A 15,483-nucleotide genomic window follows, 5' to 3' on the forward strand; every position below is an offset into this window, starting at 1 on the left:
AAAAGTTCTTTGCACCATAACAGCTTGGTTCTGGTGTTTAAACCAATTTTGCATGCACCTACATACTGCACCTTGACTTCCCACATCTTGAAATTTGTGTTAAAACATTTTCTGAAAATCAAAATAAATGACATCATATGCACCTTTGTTAATGTATGCTTTGTTGCTTCCTCATAGAATTCCAGCATATTAGAGAAACACAGACTTCTCTGTCTGAATCTATGCCTACTGCAAACCTTAAGAATTGTTTTAATTAATTTATCACATGATGCATGTTAAGCTTAGCAGTCAATAGTTACCAAAATTTGACCATCTTTTTTTTATATAAAGGTGACACTTGCTAGCTTTGATATACATATAATATACAATGGATTCGGAAAGTATCTTCACTTTCTTCCCACTTTGTTTTGTGTTGTAGATTAAAATTTTAAATGGATACATTTGCCACATTCACCCATAAACATACACTCAATAATAACCCATAATGACAAAGTGAAAACATGTTTTCAGGAAGGCTTACATATTTATTAAAAATCAAAAACTGAAATCTCTTACACATGTAAGTATTCAGACTTATGGATTGGCATCACGGCCAGGATTGAACAAGGAACCTTACCCAGCCGGGAGGCCAGTGCAAAGGAAGGTCCTATACACTAGAGGGAAGCATCTCTGGGTTTGGATTCTCACACGAACACAAGCAAGGCATGCTGGGACCTGTAGTCCTGTGGGGCAGCCCTGTTTGTTTCCAAGCCCTACTTTCAGGGACTTCTGTTTGACCCAGAAGTGCATTCAAAGGGACTATGACCTAGTATGGGAAGTACTGCCAGGTCATAGATCAAAGAAGCAGCTTGATCTTAGCTGGGCGAGTCAGAGTCCAGTGGAAGAGGACAAAGCTTGCCCGGAGGAGTGGAAGGAGAAGAAAAGAAATAATATTGCTATTTGGAAAGCATTTTGTAAGGTATTTTGTGCAAACAAATGTTTTTAGTATACTGGAACTTGTGTTGTGGTGGTTGTATCTGATGTTTGGGGTGCTGTATCATCTCCTACTGATCACAATATGTACATGAGCAAAATTCCCAGTTACTTTTGCATTGACAATACTGTTCTGTTTTATTGGCCTGATTTTATTTCCGCTCTTCTTCTGTATATATGTTTCAGGTTTTGGCCATTTTTAACATTTTTATTTTAAATAAAATGTTTTTTATTTTATATTGAAGGTTTCATGTAATTGAAAACCTTACATGACTGACTGAATAATTATAAAAATGTTAAAATTATCTCTGTACTCTACATTAAAAATGTTGGTTCTTGCAATGTGCATTTTTCTGACTGCTATGTATTCAAGTAGGTTAATGAATTAATTCAGTTATATGCATGTACATGGGCATAATCTGTGATGAACTGGCACGAAAGCTTTTTCCTGCTTTGTGCTCATTGTCTTCATAGGCTCAGTCTCCTGTGACCCTGGATCAGAGTAAGCAGGTTTGAAAATGTATGTATAATATATTAGATGAGACTTGAAGGGCAAACGTTTTGCAGCCAAATATCTGCTTTCTGTAGCTTCAAGCTACATAAGACCATCAAGACTAACACAAAAAGTCTGAAAATATTTAAAAAGAGTAATCCAACTTTCAGAATTAAGGCAAATGCAGGAACATACACATATTTGCCATTCTGGTGGTTTTCCACAATTATTTTACTTTTTGTATTTATTTATCCATTTATTTTTCATCCATCCATCCAGTTTTCAAAGCCATGTATTCCTTCAAGTGTGATGCAGAATAGTTTCATCCTATAAGAAAAAGAAAGAGGCAGTAATATCAGCATTACAGACAGGTGTCAGCAAACATTTCATACCAGACTTTTAACATTTTTGAGTTTCAGCTTCATTTCCCTTGTAACCATGGCAACAACCATGGCTCTCCTTTTAGAATGATACAATTTCAACAAGGTTAGCCAAAAAGGAAATTGTAAGTATTTGAAACAAGACAAAATGATGAAACTGGGTCAGTGTAATGTAAATGGCTACTCATTCATCCATCATCTGTTTAACCTTTTTAATTAAGTGCATCGGTTGCAGGGCAATCTACATCTAAATGTTTTGCATATTAGCTTACTTTTTGAGGCAATAAAAGTATAAAGCATGTTCTGACCTGAAATCTTGTAATTGTTCATTACTGTTTTTTGTTTCTGAGTTTCATGATCTGTAACTTAAAATACCCCACACTGCATTACAAGACCAAACCTTTTTTACATATAAACTGTTCTTCCTGTTCCTACTCAACAAAATGTTAAACAGCAGTTGCACAGGAAGCCTCATATTGAAATCAAAGATTCTATTTAATAAAGAATCTTCACCACAATTACAGTATTTAGCTTCCATCAGTTTAATGCATGTTGCGGACATGTAACATTTTAAACTGCCCATATATTTTTCATCAGACTATATGATGAAAAATAACAAAATGACACATAGTATGCTGTATTTACTGATGACTCTAAAATTCACATGTTATGAGTGAGGGTGTGTTTGTGTGAGCGTGTCTTTGGAAGGAAATGAGTCCTGTCATGTTTTTCATGTTTTATGCCCAGTAGTGCCAGGAGGATTCCCCAACCCACTTCAACCCTGAATTTGACTGAATGGATTTATAAAATAATGGAAACAAGGATGTATACTAAAATAAAAAAAATATAACAAGTCACTGAAGAATGATTCTAAGTTTTTGATGTCTGGCTTATCAAGAGATGATGCTAAATTTATATCGATGGCAACATGCTGGTGATGAAATATGCTTTGATGGCATATAGAATAACTAGGCCCAATTTATGTAAATTAAATACAATTTGTAAGAAAATGAATTGAATATACTGTACAAATGGTATTTCTTGTGTATTGCTAACATTGGCTGGATTAATGGTGTTTGGGAAAATCCATTCTGTGTACACAAAACCAAGAACTGTAGCAAGACTTGGTATTACTGTGTGATCTTTTCTAATAAATTTGAAAGTGTTCAAAGACAAAAGTTTAGAATGGGTTTACTCATAAATGAAGGCATTTAAAACTTTGCATATATGGCCTGTGGTGTATTTCTGGCATATATATATTTGTCCACTGTATATATAAATGATGAAATTTAATTTAAAACATTGTTTTGTAATAAGGAAAATTTGGACTAGTAGCACATATATTTTCATTACTTCTGAAACTCTTTTCTCCTTGTGCAAAAGCATGTCAAAATTGACCCTGGTACAGCGTATGTGCCAAAGAGCATTTAATCTGCAAAGACGTTGGAGGTGCTTCTCCACTGCTAAAATTCATTGGACAGGATATGTGGCTACCAGGATGGATCCTGGCTTGGATGGGCTTATAGGGGTATGGAAACTGAATGCAGACGATATTACCTCTGAGCCCAAATGAGCACTGTAAGGTGGAACTGGCAATGAGAATGTGCAGACAGGCAGTGTCCAAGGCAAATGAAGATGCATGAAAGGAGCAGTGAAGGACTGAAGCAATGTTGGAGGGCAGGTGAGGAACAAAATAGTGGTTTCAGCAGTGGAATAACTCTTGGAAGAGCAACATTCCTGGCTTTCCATCCACACAAAACTTCACAATTGCAAAATTACATGTCGATTAAATAATTAAGGATCGATATTTTGCAAAACTGTGTAAAATGAAAATGCTGTTTTACTTGTCATTGATCAGAATATTGTGTGGACATGCTAAACTGAAGCAATTCATTTTGGTGCATTGCTATATTATTTGTTAAGTAGTCCGTAAGTAAAATCTGCTTGCAATTTATGAGGTGATGTCTTCTAATATATTTGATCATGACCAATGCTAGTCTATCATCTCCCATACTCTACTTAAACTACGTCTTAATTGTGTGTGCAGTTTGTTTGGTGGCATTATCACACTCAAAGATTACATTTTTAAAATGAAAATTTTACTTAGCAAAATCATCTGAAAAATTTTCTGACTTTATCTCCTTATCTGACATCTGTATGATGGTGTCTAATTAATAAAATACCACAGATTACTTATGACATGTAGCACATTTAAATGTTTGAAACTAGTGTTGTTTTATTATAATATATCAAACATTTGTATTATATATATTATAAAATAAATTCCACAAAGAACTCAATCAATTTCATGGAATGATAGCCTTAAGTGTTTATCTGAGTATTATACTCTCCGTTTGTTCAGAAGAACATTTTTAATTGGACTTCACAATATAAGCAGAGTGTACAAAGCACAGATGTCCAGATGTGTACATGTAGAAGCCTTTTAAATGAAATTATTGTCATTTGCTCCTTCAGAACTACACAATAAAATAATAATTATAACTGTCACAGTCTTCACTGTTTATACAGAACATCTGCTGTGTACACTATACTGAGTACATGCAATATATTAATTTCTTTTGATAGTAAAACAAAAATGCTGGACATCATAGGTAAACACTGTTTCAGTTTAAGTTCCAAGTATTGACTGTGTGACAGTTACATGCTGTCTTTGTGTTTGTATGGATTTTATAAAACTAAGTCTGGTTTCCATTTACAATCTAAAAAAAAGTTACAAGCTTTGCCTTCAAATTAAGCTTCAGCTTTCTACACCCCAAATTAAGTTTGTTTGAAAATAAATAATAAATTCTTTACCCTTTTAATGATTAATTACTTATTCAAATTGAATTGTGATTAAGCCATGAACACATTTCACTACAACACAAAGGTGTTCCATTAATGATTGAAACCAACCTTAATCCTGATTCTGTCACAGTAAGCTCTATCTCTCACCATTGCTGAAATTAATAAATCTGGTTAAGAATGTAAATATTTGGCAAATGACATGTTTTGTATCGAGTTAGCCTTCATTAACATTAATTTATATTCATAGTGTACGGCTATTTATATGGTGCTCACAGGTACCAAACTGTCATATATTTTTATAGTAGTCATGGCGGAATGTGAGTGTTTTCTGGAGAACTACATACCATGCAATCTATGAACAACAAAACGCAAGACTGAGAGAGAGATTAGAAAATATAATTATGTATTGTTACAGAGTACCTTCTGTGCTACTCTCATTGAAATGGGGTGCGGGTAAACTGAGCTAGCACTTCATTGTGTATCCCAGAACCAAGATAATTGTTATGGAGTCTGGAAAATGCTTGGTGCTTGGGAAATGCAAGGGGATATTGTGTCATGACTTAAGTTGACAAAATTTGTCTGGGAGAACATATAAGCACATAATGGAAAGTAAAAGCAGCATATTTATTAAATTAGCACAATACTGTACTTATTCCACTTTTCATGGTAACAAAGGTGACTACAGGGTGGTCCCGATCTAATTATGCAGATCCAGATCGCCTAGATGACTTTGATTTATGCGGGGACGATTACAGTTCGGCGCAAAGATGATTCTTCATGCCGCCAGTTCGCACAGTTCTCGATGGTCCGGGATTTTTCGGGTGATTTTCTATGTAACAAACTTAATAAGTTATAGCGTAATGAAAATTGCATAATTAGATCTGGACCACCCAATAGAAAATAAGTACTAATCAGTATATGGAAATACAGGGATCCCTACAGTCACAAGTCACAATATAACTTAAATTATTTGTATTTCTTGAGAAATGTAATCTTATAAGTCATTTTGCTATACAGTAATGGCCATTTTTTTGGAATTGCACAAATATCGAACTATCTGTCTGTTTCAGTTATAGCTTTGGTTTTAAAGTAGAAACTTTTACTTTTCTTAGAGAATAGATTCATGTTGGATTAGTTTTATTATGTACTTTCCAGCTATCAACTCTCCTATCTTTGCATCAATGGGTGTAAGTCATGATTCAAAGAAGCCAAAGCAATGCATTAACCAGGTCTAGATGTATTGTGATATTATTAAAGGGTACACACAAATAACACACACACATACAAAGAGACACTAGGTCAATGGACATGATTATGCACCTACATACAGTGAGCTCACAAATTTTACCATTCTTTCATTTCAGACATGGAGATGGCCATTACATTTTCTTGAAAGTTTTAAAGAGTGTTCAGTGGGTTTTCTGACAAAATATCCAGATACTTAGTACAGTTCACGATGTCACTTAATAATAGCACCCAGTTTCACCACATGCAGTCCATGGGAGCAAAGAAAAAAAATAAAACCTGTGGAATACCAAAATAAGCTCTGCAGTAGCCCAACTGATAATGGCAGCTACATGAAAATCCCAGGAGCATCTTTCTTCTGGATCTGGAGTCAACCTGTTTTACAAAACTCTGCATTCTCAAGCTACTCCTAAGTCTTTAAACATACCTATGATTCAGTGAACCACATAAATTGTGAGTGAGCAACAAGACCAGCTTTGGCAGATGATATTGTGCTAAGGCCAAAACACTTAAGTATTAAGCAGCATTTATGATACTTGATGATATGTGGCAGACTAATGGCAAAGCTCAAAAGAAACTCATACTGTAACAAATCAAATAAAATATTAGTGAGTTAAACCTCCCTGTTTTTCTAGGTAGCTGCAACAAAATTAGAATAAGCAGATATGGGCAAGGCTGACAGAATGCAAATGCGTACTTAGTGAGAATCTAAATAACTGATTCCTAGTTGAATTATAATGGCTGAACATAAAAACTACAGTAAGCAACAACAAACTGTACATCTTAATTGATAAGATTGTGTTTCAGTAAAATCTCAGATCTGTTACTGAAGTTGCCATGTAGAATGTGCAACCAGGATATCCTTGGTATTAGAGGAACTAAATGGCCCAAAACAAGACAAACTAAAGATGAGAATGGAGACAGCATTGCTATGGTGTGGATAATTAAAAAAAAATAGCATGTCAGATATAAATATTCGTACTCTGATAGGCCAATAGTGATCTAACACAAAGCATCACTGGGAAGGTTATTTTAAGCCAGGAAAATATTTTAAGATTTTTATTGAAACATCAATACTTTATTAAAATAAAAAGTGAAAAAAAATCAGGTTACTTTGTGAACTTATCGCTTTTTGGAAAGGGCGAATTTAGAGGATTCAAGGTAAGGTCCAAGTTTGACTAATAATACTTGCTGATTGAGGAGGCGGGTTGCATGTTGGTCAGACAATAAAATGTAAGAGTTTTAATATAGTCTGTACTTGAAATTAAACATGTAGGCAAATACCTAGTGGGTGAAAGTGGGCACAGAGTGAGTTGTTTCAGGAAGCAAACATGTTGGTGACTGAACTGAACAGTAGTAACAGTTATGGTGGAGAATACAGATGATACCCACTGGAATCTGAGAGAATGAGAAAATGGAGGACTGGCAGATAACTGAAATCAAAATAGGTCACAGAAAACTATAAAAATTGAAAATATGCAACACTATGAGTATAACAAAATGCATGTTTCAGTTGAAAAGAACATCAAAAAAAGTAAAACGAGCAGAGAACTAAAGAAACTATAACAGAAGTAGCACTCATATAATCTGTGCAAAAAGATTAGATAAACAAAATACTCATAGGAAGAGAATGAGGTCTTACATATTAAAACATTTAAGAGAGGTAATAATAGCTTACCCTTGGCGGAAACTTTCCAAATGGAAGGATACTGAACATCTCTTCTCAGGCTTTATTAGAAAATGCAATGAAGAAATAGGTCTAACAAACGTGTAAAAATTGTTCACTCCAATAACGCCATAAAATCTGAAAAAAAATGTAGATGCTTATAAGTAAGTGCTGAAGATAATATATGGAGGAAATTGTGTTAATTATACAGTATACTTGAACTGCCATATGTGGTGTGCAAAACTGGAATCAGTTTGACATCAACAATTTTTCAGCTTCCAAAAAAGGGAAATGTTGACTATTGAGGCTTGAGAGAAGCATATACAATTTTATAAATAATGCACTAAAAGTATTTCAAAAAGAAATCCACAGCAATATATTTTCAGTATGCAAAGAAAACATCAACAACAGTAAGTTTTATATTAGGAATAGACTTACCATACTGCATTAATAAATGAACTCAAAGAGGACAACTTGTCAGTGAAGTAGCATTGGTCTGAATTATTTCTTATAAAAAATCAATAATGTTTATCATGTGAAAAATGAATATACTATAAAGATATTAATATAATTTCTACATAAATAATCAGGCTTGTATTTATCAATCTGCTCTTATTAACATAAATCTGAAGTAGAGAGAGTTTAATTAAAGAACAATACCTCAAAAACCAAAGAGCTTTAAATGTTAAGAATGTTAACTGAGGTGGAGTTAAGTGCATTCTGACTGCACTTATATTTCTAATACTAATACTGTAGGTTTGACAATTAAAGTGTAACATACTAGATTTGTAATTGTTAAATTAATAGGCTAACATACAGTAACATGATCAATCTGTTTAATCCAGTTCTGGGTCAAGATTGACCAGAGCCTATCCAGGCAAAATTGAGCCCAAGGCAGGAAACAACCATGGGAATGCCACAAGTCCATGGCAGAGACATTCTTTCATAACCTCATCTAGATTTTTTTTTAATTAAAATTTTCAATGAAATTAATAATACAAAATTATGCTGTCAAAATAAAATGTTTGCTCCTAAAAAGAGTTCAATAAAAATAATTGATATATGGAAGTGAAGCTTGCGCTCCAGTGTGAATCTTGGCTGGACGGTCCTTGCATGTCCTCCCCATGGCTATCCGAATGTTAATTGACCTTTCACGGACAGACATCCTCTACATGGATATGTTGTCAGGGTATTGTCCTGAAAATGGAAAAGACAGACAATCAGCACAATAAATGCTGACAGTAATTTACCATCATTTGATCAAAACAAGCATTTGACAGATAATAATGCTTTTAAGATTACATTTCTATTAAACATGTACTGCAAACTCAGTTATTTTTCTTTTAGACACTTCTTTAAGAACTAGCTCTGTAAGCTTTCATTTCTCTTACTGAACGTGAATTAATCAGATTGTTACTCTGAAATAAATTGTCGTAAGTAATGTACAGTATTTGTTCTTCATTTTAGTATAGTATAGTTTATTTTTATTACTGAGGGTATTTTTTTCTTCTGCACTTTATTCTTCCTTCTAGGATGACCTTTTCCAGTTTTAATTGAATTTTTTATATAACAGTTCTTTTTTTTTTTCACCATAAGAAGTTATTGTTCACTGCTCTCAATCAAAGAGTTCTCCAAATCCACTTAAAATTGTCTACAAAACAATTAAATTAATTTAGAAAGATCTTGGAACTATTGCAAGATTTCTCAAAACTAGCAATGTGACTTTCAATGTAACCTTATTTAGTAAAAGATGTTTTTTATTTAACCTATGTGTGTAACTCATTTCTGGTCCAGTCTAAATGACACTGATTGGCCCATTTGACTGTCTTTTCTGTTCATACTTTTTCCCATACAGACTTACAGACCCAGAGTTTATCTATCAGAACATGTCACTAATTCATAATAGGTCATATTAATGCACACGGGCACACTGAGTCAATCTGGAGTCCTCCATTTACATAACAAGGTTGTGTTTGGGATCGAACTAAAGCACCCTGAGAAAACCAGCTCAACCTTCGGGAGAACATGCAAAGTCCATAAAGACACTGACTGGGCCAGCATCTGAGCCAGCTCTCTGGTGTTGTGAGCCATCAGTATTAACTGCTGCCCCACCATGCTGCTCTTTACTAAATGACAGATATCTCAAAATAATAATTTACTCAAATATTTTAAAGTAAGCCAATTGATAAAAAGGAGAAACAGTGAATGCTATTGAACATTATTCATAAAGATTTTCTACTTTAGTCCTACAGCTAATTAAAACAAAATAATAAATTGTGTTAATTTATGGATTTTACAACATAATCCAAATTTGTCCAATTTATATGTTTCAATGACATTAAATCTGTGTGTATTAATTTACCTTTACTATCATTTCTTGCTATTCTGTTTCACTAAAATCACATACCCAGGTTGCACATCTCTTATTTTTGCTTTATTGCAGTCCTTATAGCCTACCACTTGGCGGAAAACCAGTTGGCAATAAGATAATAAGGATAATTTGACCTGCCAAACAAGCAATTTTATGAATTCTGTGCTTAATGTACAGTATTTGCCTTTTGGAAAATGGACAATTTCATCTAATTCTACCTTATAACCTTCTGTCTACATGTTGACTCATTCCCCAATTCCATTTGCAAAAGCCAGGTTCTGTTCCAGCAGTTATTGGCAAATCTTCAGATATGTCAGCATTGTCATTTTTGTTACAGAGGTGGTTGCACTGAAAATTGAGTAAACGTTGCCCAAGGAAAAAATACTTTTCTGCTTTCTATGTATTTGAACATTCAAACCTGAAAGCCAGAAGTAATAGCTGTGCTGTTTTTCTCTCAAAATGGACTGATGCTATTGTCAGAATCACTTTGAAAACAAAGAGAACAGAAAGCATCAGATAACGTCTGCTATTACCACCATTTGTTTTTTTCATTAGCTACAATTGATTTGAAGCCAAGTGCAGGCTAGCTGAAAATCTCAGGTCAGCTAGTTTTTAAATGTGCTAGACTTTGAGGTAAAATCAAGCATTTTGTAGACTTTTATAATGCAGCATGTAGGGTTGTTTTCTGCCCAGCCCGTGTATTCTATTCTAAGATAACACAACTAACATTTTTCATTGTTTTGTACCTTGTTTCTCTGAACTCAAGTGTTAGTATATTGGAATCAGTTGTCTGGGGAAACCTTATTGAAAAATGAAAGAAGTGTCTTGATTTGTATTCTACTAACACAGACCATTAGAATACATTTTTGGTGGAGTTAGAATATTCTGGCCATAGGATTGAGTTACAGTAACTGGCTAGAAATACATGATAGCAGTGTTACCAGGGGAGGCAGGCAAAGAGGTAATAAACACAGTAATCTACAGTGTCATGAAAAGTATTTGCCCCCTTCCTGCTTTATTCATTGTTTTTAAAATTTGACATTGAATGTTTCTAGGTTGGACGGCACATTGGCACAGTGGTAGCGCTACTGCCTCGCAGTTAGGAGACCTGGGTTCGCTTCCCGGGTCCTCCCAGCGTGGAGTTTGCATGTTCTCCCCGTGTCTGTGTGGGTTTCCTCCAGGTACTCTGGTTTCCTCCCACAGTCCAAAGACATGCAGGTTAGGTGCATTGGCAATTCTGAATTGTCCCTGGTGTGTGCGTGTGCCCTGCAGTGGGCTGGCACCCTGCCTGGGGTTTGTTTCCTGCCTTGCATCCTGTGTTGACTGGGATTGGCTCCAGCAGACCCCCGTGACCCTGTAGTTAGGATGTAGTGGGTTGGATAATAGATGGGTGGATGTTTCCAGGTCTTCAGCTGTAATCTAAAATTAAATAAAGGGCACCTGCACAAATAAATAACACCTTTTCTTTTTAATATCATTTATTAAAGTAATAAAGTTAGATAAAACCAACTGGCATTAAGTGAAAAAGTCACTGCTCCCTTACAGTAAATAACTGGTTGTGGGACCTTGAATTTCTTTGGCCACAACCAAGCACTTTCCTGAGTTCAATAGCACTCTTTCACTTCACTGTACATGAATTTTAGCCCACTCTTCATTGTGGAATAGCTTTATTTTCGGACACACTGGCAGGCTTTACTTAATGTCACCACATCTCCATCGGATTTTGACTAGCCCAATCCAAGGCTTTAAATTGGCTTTTTTATCCATTTTAATGTGGCTCTGTTTTAGAGTCTTTGCTGCATGACTCGGTTACACTTCAGATTTTAAGATTCTCCTCAAGAATTTTCTGATAAAAGGCAGAATTCATGGTTCCTTCAGTAATTGCAATTTGTCCAGGTTCTGGGGCAAAATCTCATACCATAACATTACCACTACCAAGTTTGACTTCTGTTACGACATTCATAATGCAGAATGCTGCATTTGCATTTTACAAGAGATAAAATGATTCCAGTTGTCCAAAACATTCTACCTTTTTCATAAGGTCTGCACATCAACCAAGTCCTTCTTGGCAAATTAGAAATTTGCATTTATTTACTTGGTTAACAATGGTTTCCATCTTGCAACACTCCAATGAAGTCAATTTTTGCCCTGTGTCTTTATGAATGTGGAGTCATGAACATTGAACTTTCCTGAGATAAGAGAAGCCTACAGTTCATTACATTTTTTTAGGATCCTTTCCATGATTTTAAGCTACACCCTCAGAGAATTTTGGTAAGCCAGCCATTGCTGGGGAGATTCAATTCTATTCCTGTCTATTTGGAGATTATAACTCCCACTGTGCCTAAATAAAGTATCAAACTCTAAAAAACAGTTTTGTAGCCCAGATTAGTAGAAATCAAATTCTTGTTTTCTGACAATTTTGGATATTTTCTTTGAATGAGCCTTGAGAATCTTTGTACTATCTTCTTGACTATGATGGTGAGGGTCAACATAAGTGAGGTTTACATTGTGCAGGGCTTACTGTTATGACGTTTAGCTATTTTTAATCAGCTAACTCAAAATATTCCTTTAATTTGGTTGATTTAAGTAGGAGAGATGCTTAGTATATTGGGAGAAAGGTGCTAAGGATAGAGCTGCCAGGTAAGAGGAAGGCCTAAGAGGAGATTTATGGATGTGGTGAGAAAGGACATGCAGGTGGTGACAGAGCAAGATGATGAGGACAAGAAAATATGGAAGAAGATGATCCGCTTTTGCAACCCCTAACGGGAGCAGCCAAAAGAAGAAGAAGAAGAACTAGGGGGCCATTACTTTTTCACACATTATGACTGATGCTGGATAACTGATCATTAGATAAGTGATACAGCTTAAAATATTGTTTGTTTACTCAGGTTCCCTTAATTTGATAGATTTGATTAGATTTTGAATATTTAAAAACATTCAGCATCAAAAATCAGGAAGGGGCAAAGTTGGGACTGAATCATATATAAAGAGTTTGTGATGAAAATTTCTGACAAATTAGAGTCATTCATAAAGTGGTTGTCCAAATATTTTTCTAGAGAGTAATTAATATTAACTGCATGCTCATGGGCCTCAATGCCATTAGACTTTAATCTCTGATTCATTAGCTTAATCCCCACCTCTAACTCACCATATAACCTAGTACACGTTGCATTATTTGTCTGTGCCTTCATTCTAAAATTATAAAGAATTGTACTAAAGTTTGGTTATTGTCAAGTGCTTTGGAATGGTATCCATTACACAAAATGTCATATAAAGAAAAGTGTGAGTGGTGCTAATGAAGGAACTAATGGTTATTGCTGTATCCATTAACTCAGCCATTATCAAAGCAGCCAAATCCAATTCAGGATCTTCAGGGCCTATCATTGTTTTTGTTTCCTGCATTATTAATATTTTACAATTAATTGTTACCATCTTAATAAAGAATGTGGTAGTTATTTGAGACCTTTGAGACTTCAACTGCTATCTGAGAGCATTTAAATGCTCAAAACATTTTATCTGTTATTATGGCACGTGGCAGGTAGAAGTACCTTGTGTATGTAAACTAAGGATTAATTTTTGATGCTCACTATTGAATATTGCATTTTATAAAGTTGTTCAGGAAAATATGACTGCTTTAGAAATAATTCACTGTATGAATAATATGATTTTTTCTCCTTGACTGTAATTATTAGAAAAAGCTATTTACTTCATGCTGGTTGCTGTTTCTGGGTCACATGCAAGACTTGACAAATAGCCCTATTACAGAACAACAGGTACCTTTCTCTGATAGAATGAGTTTTTAAGTAAGATTATATTGCAGGATTTAAAAACAATAAATTCTAATAGAAATAAACAAACACCACAATGTAAATTGCATTTGAACTACAGATCTATGTATTTTAACAGGTTTATGTTCAAAATATTAAGGGATTTGAAAATTGCCTTGTGGTGTCACTGTGGGTACCACTACTGCCTCATAGATCCGGGATCTTAGGCTCAAATTACATATCTAGTTATTGTTTGTGTGAAGTTTGCATGTTCTCCCCAAGTCTGCATTGGCTTTTCACCCACATAACCAAAGACATGTCTGTTATGTGGATTGTTGATTCCAAACTGGTCCTGATTGAGTGTGACTGTGAATGAGTGGGCTCTGCAGTGGACTTGCACCCAGTTCAGGCCTGTTTTCTGCCTTTTGCAGAAACCCTGACAAAGAATTGGATTAAGCAGATTTTAGAATTTTATGCAAAAATTTCCATTTTCTTGAAATGGTACCATTACTACAAGTAATAATATGCATTCTGGTATTATTTCATATTGTGATACTGTAAAATTTGCAAGCCACTTCCATGACAAGTTTGACTTATTTCTATCTGCCAACCGCAGGTAATATGACTTTATGCTGTATGATGATTTCTTTCTGTTTTGCTATAACATTTAAAATGCCTTAATCTTTAAGTAAAATATCTTCAGCAGCATGTACTTCCAAATATTCTATTACAAATTGGAATGTATCCATGTGTTGCTTGATGATAGAAAAGTTGGCCCAGTACATGCAGAGTAAGGACTTTTAAATATAAGAATTTGAGTGAATGGTTGCAGTAGACTTAAGAAATAAAGCTCTCTTACTATGTCTAAATTTCTCTGCGCACATTGGCTAAATCTAAGGATAATAACAAATTCAGCTGGATAAAGTGTAAGTGCAAGGTCTCTGGCAGATCACTGTTTCTTTCCTCCGTTACGGGATTTCATCTAAAATCCTGTTAAGAATACATCAGATTTTAACAAATCCAACTCTCTCCCACCAGTATAATGAGAAAACAAAGCATAAGAGATAATAATGTTCAGTCTTTAGTGTAGAAAAACTACTAGATTTATTAAAACTACTAGATTATATAGTACCAATGGCAGGGCTTAAACAATTAATTGAATGTTAGGCATCTTGTTGAATGCATTTAATTGCATTAATGGCTACTGTAATACCAAATAAGATAGCATTTTTTCATATGAGGGTATAGAAACATATCATTGATGTAATATATATTCAGTTTAAATTTACTGACATAAAAATTACTTATACTCGAGCACTAGTTTTAGGACTCATCCAAAACATAAACACTCATCTGAGGTTTTCTAGCAGAACCTCTGCTGAAAGTGAATGATGGAGGCTATATCTTTCCTAAATCAGCAGACTGCTTACAAGCAGTAAGCTAACAAGTAATGCTTAAAGGAGTAATTCAACCTTGTCATATACAGGGTATGGCAGTGGACTGGGAAAGGCAGTTCAAAGTGAGACCGCTTTCCAGGTAGGTTGGGCATACAGTGGTTGTCAAAAAGAAGGGAGTTAATACAATACACTACAATACACAGAACAGAACAAATCCTCAATACAGTATAACAGTAAGATAAAAATAGTACAGAGCAGAATTTAAGAGTAGATGATGTCACATAATATGATTTGGTCCTGCAGACCTCAACCATCAAGCTGCCTCCCCCTATTGGCCATCCCACAGCTGAAATAGCACTAATCCGATGAAAGGACCCCTCTACCCAA

At 34.8% G+C, this 15,483-nt stretch overlaps 1 long non-coding RNA gene across 3 annotated transcripts in view; it reads right to left on the reverse strand.

The window, feature by feature from the left end:
* Window positions 1-15,483, reverse strand: part of LOC120525597 — a 141,660-nt gene that overhangs the window by 27,874 nt on the left and 98,303 nt on the right. For all 3 annotated transcript variants that reach the window (XR_005632977.1, XR_005632979.1, XR_005632978.1), the window contains 2 exons: window positions 7,574-8,758; window positions 1,661-1,792 (listed from right to left, as the gene is read on the reverse strand). This is a non-coding gene — a long non-coding RNA (uncharacterized LOC120525597). The remainder of the gene's footprint in view (window positions 1-1,660; window positions 1,793-7,573; window positions 8,759-15,483) is intronic.

This window comes from Polypterus senegalus, chromosome 3, assembly GCF_016835505.1.
Source record: "Polypterus senegalus isolate Bchr_013 chromosome 3, ASM1683550v1, whole genome shotgun sequence".
Taxonomy (NCBI): domain Eukaryota; kingdom Metazoa; phylum Chordata; class Cladistia; order Polypteriformes; family Polypteridae; genus Polypterus; species Polypterus senegalus.